The following is a 7,500-nucleotide window of genomic DNA, read 5'->3' as shown; positions in this document are numbered from 1 at the left end:
GTGTTGCAGTTTCTTTTTACCATTCCTATTTGGTTTACTTGTCTGTTTTATTTTGTTGATATTGTATTTGCATTTGTTTTGTTTCTTTTTGCATTTTTGTATCTTTATATCTGCTGTTTTTCTCTCTCTCTCTCTCTCTCTCTCTCTCTCTCTCTCTCTCTCTCTCTCTCTCTCCCTCTCTCTCTCTCTTTCTGACACACACAAGCACGCACGCACACACTTTCTTTTGGTGATAGCTTTTGTTTCTCCTAATAACATTCTTTGTAAGCAGTGTTGCGAATCATTTTTGAAGCTAAACGAAAATAGTGTTTTGTCGAATTTGTCCTAGTTCGAGTTTCACATTACCAAAGCGAATACATATAAATAAATAAAGAGAAGGAAATAAAAATGTAAAATAGAAAACCTACAAGAAACAGAAAAACTAAAGAATGAAACATAAGACAATTATAAAAGAGTGACTGTGACTGAAAGACATATATTGTTTGATATTTATATTTTTGTTTACTTTCAAATATTGAGGTTGAGGAAAGGAAGGAGATTCATGCATTAATTAAAAAAAGAAAGGAGGAGATAAAGAAGGAAGCAATGAATCAGTTAAAGAATAAATGATTTTAATGAATGAGTGCAAGGAAGAAAACTGGATGGATGGTTCTATGAATGAAAATATAAAATATGGAATTTTGGAAAAAATACCAAAGACTAAGAGAACGGTCTTGCATGGAAGACACCGATGTGGAGAGTATTAAAGAGACGTGAATTTTAGTATTTTCTGGTAAAGGAAAAATGTGGTGCAAGGAATGGCAGGAAAACGCCTGCAATGTACAGAGGTCTTCAACTGCAAGTGATGTGAAACAGCTAAAACAGATTCTGATGCAAAAACTCCCCTTTGGTTCTTTATCCGGTTACCATAGTATCTTCGAGGACTTTGTGAGCTCACAAGAGAGCGACAAATATCAAATGGGTGTTTTACAACGGTCACTGAGTGTTCAGAGGGTTTGTGGGTGGGTGAGTTTTGTTAGAAACATATTTGAATGATACAACACATTCTACACATTTCTAATAAATAAATCTTTGTTGAATTAGGATATGCATAAGACATCGTGTTCCCAATAAGTAGAAACCTGACCGAGGATGTGCCAAGGTCCAATATAATTTCATTCTGTAAGTTTTAGCAGAATCCTTAACGCATCGAACGAAATGTTTTGCAGCATTTCTTTAGATCTATTATGTACTGAGTTCATATTTCTCCTAGGCCGACTTTAGTTTTCATCCTTTCAGAGTTGATAAAATACCAGTTGAGTACTGGAGTCGATGTAATTGATTTGTCCCCTCCCTGAAAATTATTGGCTTTTTTTAGAAAAATTGAAGCTCATCTTCTTTAGTAATTTCTATGAAATTTCTAGGATGAGGTTCTCGTCTACGCAAATATCTGGAATGAGGAACCAGCTGTATGATTACAGGGAGGCAAACAACCCAACACTGGTAGTGTCGCAGTGAAAGACAAACACAAACGTACACACATGCACACATGCATACTCACACTCATATATATTTAGATATATTCAAACACATACATACACACAAACTTTAACACACACGAAGGGCTGCCGTGTAGTTTCCGCCTATTAAATTCACTTGTAATGTAAATTATATTTACATCACATCGGTCGGTAATATTTTGCAGATGAAATGGCATAAAAATAAGGCTCCTTCCTGTATAGAAATTTGTATTTGATAAACAGCCACATAAAAACAACAAAAAAATGCTATTTGAAAATTACTCATTTGAAAATTACTCAGATAGTGAGCAAAACCGGAATGTCGTGACTTTACAAACCAATTTATCGGGTACCAAAATTGCAGCAAAATGTTATTAAATGATTCAAATTAACATTAAAAATAGGAATTATTATATTTAATTGCATCTCTCTGAATTGGATTTAACGAGATATTACGTTCAAATTTATTGCGCAATTTATTCCGTTGTATTTGAGAAATACTTAAAAGTTCACCTCGACGGAATTCCGAGTTCAAAATCTGTTGAGGTCTACTTTACTTTTCACCCATTCAAAGTCGATAAAATAAATACCAGTTGAGTACTTGGGTCGATGTAATCGACTGGCTTCCTCCCACCAAAATTTCAGACCTTGTATTTACAGTAGAAATAATTACTGTTAATAATTACGATTAAGCCGTGTTGGCAAGCTGGCATAATCGGTAGCACAACGGACAATAACGCTTAGCAGGGTTTCGTCTCTCTATAAGTTCAAATTCCGCAGAGGTCGATTTTACTTTTCATTATTCTTTTGAAAGTCGTTAAAATAAGTACCAGTTGAGCGATAGACCAACAAAACTTCTTGTAACACCAAAGAATTAACTCAAGGCAAGGATTATGGCAGCATCCACAAGATTAAACTAGGACACCATCCAGAACAGTTGCAGGAGATTCCGAAGTGGTCTGGCGATTTTTATGTAATATAAGTAAATATATCTGTTAAAATGAGTTGTTAGTGTTATTTTCATTTTTGCGTAATTTAGACGACAATTTATTCCCCGCACCCCGTATATGGTTACATACATACATACATACATACATACATACACAAATACAAGCATACAAACATGCTTACATACATACATAAAACATGGTGACCCTAGTGGACAGCCCGACATGTAATTAATTACCGCTTATACGAAGGTAACATACCATATTATGGGAAAGTTGAGCTACAAAACGCAGGTAAGAATACATACAAACTTCTCTTCGTAAGTATTTACACAATAACGTGTGTTTTTTTGTGTGTGTGTGTGTGTGTGTGTGTGTGTGTGTGTGTGTGTGTGTGTGTAAACAAACTATCCGGGCAATTTGCTGATGAAGATTGCCCACGTGATGCAAGATCGGGAATTCTTATAACCCCACTTCGATACAATAGTAGAAATGAAACAACTTTCAGGCCGTAAATAACTTTAAAATCTAATCGTAGAAAAGAAAAATGTATCGGAATTTTTAAAGAACATTTCATTTACTATTAAATATAAATTGAAAGTGTAAAGATGAAAATCTTCATGGCTAGACACATTAATCTTCTTCCCCCTCTTCGTGACTAACCTGCATTATCCATTGGCATTATGAATTAAATAATGAGTTATATGAATTATGGGCCATAGATAAGGAGTTTTGAAATCCAGTCTCCAAGATACACTTTCAGTTTTATACTTATTATTGGAGCAACAGGATATGTACCAACCCTTCTGGAGCAAAATATGCCTGAATTTGAGTTTTGGGGGAGAGAATGCAACTTCTTAATTCATACAACACTAATGAACCCGATACTTCGGATTATAAAAATCTGCAAGACTTTCTTAAGATTTAAAGTGTGACGAACAAAAGAAGCTACTTTACTTCGCAACTTTGCTACCAAGCAAACTAAAAGGAGAAGAACATACATATGTATGTGTACCAGCATCCTGAATTTTGTTTTTAGAGTTTTAGAATCTGTTTTCCCTTGTGTAATTCATACTGATAGTTTTTTTTTTTTTTTCAGAGGATTATAAGTCAAACGAAAGTATAAAAAAATTTAGAGTTACGATAAATAAACTTTTTTTAAGTTCTTGTGAACACCTGTTCCTAACATAATTAACTTATTTGACATCACATTTTAATATTATCACAACAAAATGTCTTGCACTTGAGGCATTTTGTTCGACATTCATATGTGTGTGACAGAAAATAGTTGTTTACTCATTAACAAATTCTACAGAATTATTTATTTATTTTATTCTTATATCGCAACTGGTGAGTTATTGTGTCATAATTTACAGTTTCCCGACGGCAAGACACCGATTCACTGCATTTGTATTTGACAATGTATTTATCAAACCGAGTGTATCTAGAAGACACTTCCCAGAGTGTTATGCGGTGAGATCGAGTGTTGAACTATGTGGTTCTGTAACGAACATATTATCCCCAACAACAATTCTCGCGTCCGTTTGACGAATGAGATGGAAATCGGTTCCTTGGAATTCTTTCTCTATTTTTCATCTATATAGCTTTTGCTTTTCGTAGGTTTTACTTTTCGTGAAGGGAGTATGAAGGAACAAGTAGACGGCAATCTGCTTTTGTTTAAAATTTCCAGCTCTTTATGTTCTGATCTCAAATCCCGCTGAGGTCAACTTTGCTTTTCGTCCTTTCAGAGTCGATAAAATAAAGTATCAGTAAAGTACTGAGGTCGACCTAATTTGAGTTCAAATACCGCCGAGGTTGACTTTACCTTTCATCCTTTCGGTATCGATAAAATAGATACGAGTTCAGCAACGGGATCGATGTAATCGACCACGCCTTCTCTCAAAATTGCTGGTCTTGAACCTATAGCAGAAAGAAATTATTTGTTTAACAATTGTTAAATTTTAATTGTTCTTAAATAATCAACAAGCTATATTCTTTTCAACTCTAGGCACAAGGCCCGAAATTTTGGGGGAGAGGGCAGTCGATTAAATCGACCTCAGTACGCATCTGGTACTTAATTTATCGACCCCAGTCAACATGCTATATTAAACTACATGGTAATTTGTATTTTCTTTGGTTAGAATTCAAAGAAGCGAATCCGTTTCTGAGACTGGTAAAATATTAAAATGAACATTCTATGGCAAGTGCTGAATAGTAAAATTAAAGGCTTGTTTTCATTCGACAACCTTACAGCTAGCATACAGACGATCACTTTATACTTTAAAATCAAAGTGACGTTTTGTCATCAACCAATTCTGTGTTATAAACGCCAAGTCTTATGATACAAGACGCGGAAAATTTTCTAGAAAGACCACGTGTTTTGCAGAGAATTTGATTTATGTGAACTGTGTTTTTTAAACAACATGTCCATTTCATAAATATTTAATTTAGGTGTTCGAATTTTCGAAGGCCAATCTCAGATTTTTTCTTTTCTTTCTTTTCCCCTTTTTCTTTTTTTTCTTTTTCTTTTTTTTTTTTACACTTAAACTTACGTCTATCACTACAGCTGTATTCACAAAACACGGCAGTGACAAAAGTTTAAGAAATTATTGTTTATTGGTAATTATCACTGAAATTTCTATTGAAAATGTTTCTTGTATGACGGCGGAATACTGCAAATTATTGTTCACAAACTTTATCTTTCATTACTTCAATTTCAAAAGTTAAAATAAAATAAATAGGTAGTAAAAAAGAAGATAAAACAAAAGACTGATAATGATATCTTTTTAGACATGCAATTTATAATGGGTAGCCAAAACAGCAGAGAGCTGGACAAAATGAATTAATCATTAATTTAACTTACATTGGTATACAGCATTTCATTTTGTCCCTCGGAGTTCTGTTATTGCTATTACATACTTCTGGGAGACGCGAAAGCTGTAAATAAGATTCAATATTAAAATATACTCGATAAGAACATCTTATCAAAAAGTATTAAAAACCAAGACAAAAACAATACTCAGTGATTGATTCAGAAATTACAAATCACAGAATTCTGGTCAGAGGTTCGTTTTTACTCTTTTATTTGTTTCAGTCATTTGACTACAGCCATACTGGAGCATCGCCTTTAGTCGAACAAATCGACCCCCTGGACTTATTCACTGTAATCCTAATACTTGTTCTATCGATCCCGTTTGCCGAACCTCTAAGTTACAGGGACGTAAACAGGCCAGCATCGATTGTCAAGTGATGGTGGGAGAACAAACACAGACACATAAACACACACACACACTTATATACGACGGGCTTCTTTCACTTTCTGTCTACCAAATCCACTCACAAGGCTTTGGTTGGCCTGAGGCTATAGTAGAAGACACTTGCCCAGGGTGCCACGCAGTGGGACCGAACCCGGATCCATGTGGTTGGTAAAGGACACCATTTTCGGGAAATGGGGGTAAGTCGATTACACCAACCCCGGTACTCGACTGGTATTTTCTTTACTGATCCATGAAGGGAGAAAGGACAAGTTGACTTCGGTGGAATTTGAACTCAGGACATAAGACGGACGCAGTAAGGCTAAGCATTTCGCCCGGTGTACTAACGATTCTACCAGCTTACCTCTTTTGAAATTACTGATAATTAACAAACGGAATAGACGATCGGTCGCGGCTGTGTGGACGCCGACGATTTGGCATGGTTGGCTGGACATTCAACTTGTTTTGGCGACAGGACTTTTTTTGGCACTGGAGGCAAACGCACACACAACCACACACACACACGGGAGGATGGGAGGACAGAAATATACACATATAAATTGAGAAAGTGAGAGATATAAATAATGAAGGGAGAAGAGACATTACACATACATAGAAGCAGCTAGATACCTCACATACACACAATCACGTGCAAAGCGCGCGCGTGTGTGACAGAGGGAAAGACAGAAAGACAGAGTGAGAGAAGAGAGAACGAAGGAAATAATGAAACGTCTGAGGCCAAATAAGTTAGCATCGAATCGGTCAAATAAGTCAGCGTCGAATCACAAACGCCAAACAGGCAGTGCCAAGACGGCTGTACAGAAATATCTCATACGCGTTAACAAATATATTTGTTCAACAAGCAAAACAAAAGTTAAGTAACCTTGATACTACCTTTATGCAAAAGTTTAAAAATCATTCATGGCATTTTTGAAGTCCAGTAAATTGACCTTTCCACAAGTATCTTTGTGCAATTTCTATACAGGAACATGGCGTCTTCATTATTGGAAATATTTACTAAATAAAGCATATGATACGGTAATACAATTGCAACATTATGAAAGAGAGCCTTGGTTGTAAGAAAAAAGCTACAAGCTACTGTGAAGATCTAAGTTAAATATTAAAAACACATTGTGTATAACGTTAAAGAAACAGTCAGTGTAGATCAACCCAATGTAATAATATAATCATACGAATGTATAATTAATACACTCAGAAGAAGAGTATTAAATCACTTCAAAAGATGTTGACAGCTATTTCTTCAGTCTTGTAAATCAGTTGAGCTAAAATGAATGTAATCGATCAAAAACAAAGGATTTCTTGCAAACATATTTTCTTGGTCATATAAATTGCTCATTCATGTGTTGGAAATTGATTTTGTACAGCAGAATCTAATTCCAGAGTCAGAATTTTCAAAGAGAGAACATATGAAAATCTCATTATTAACAAAGTAATTTAGCTCTTGCGTGAGAGAACTCATATAATAACGCGGTAAATTTCATCCGACCAAATAAAGCAAACACATTGTCTTGACCATACAGATTTGCATTCAAGTAGTGTGTGTGTGTGTGTGTGTGTGTGCATACAGGCACTCATACATTTATACAAACTCACACACAGACAGACACGGAGGCAGATAGATAGATTGACAAATAAATAAATAGATAGATAGATTAAATAACTTTACACATGAAGATATATATACATACATGTGTGCATATATATCCATATATATTCGCTTACATACATATCTCTGTGTGTGTGCGTGCGTGCACGTGTGTGCGTGCGTTCACGTGTGTG

This window comes from Octopus bimaculoides, chromosome 1 (genome assembly GCF_001194135.2).
Source record: "Octopus bimaculoides isolate UCB-OBI-ISO-001 chromosome 1, ASM119413v2, whole genome shotgun sequence".
In the NCBI taxonomy this organism is placed as follows: Eukaryota; Metazoa; Mollusca; class Cephalopoda; order Octopoda; family Octopodidae; genus Octopus; species Octopus bimaculoides.
The sequence above is the reverse complement of the archived record's forward strand: the minus strand, read 5'-3'. Positions refer to the sequence as shown.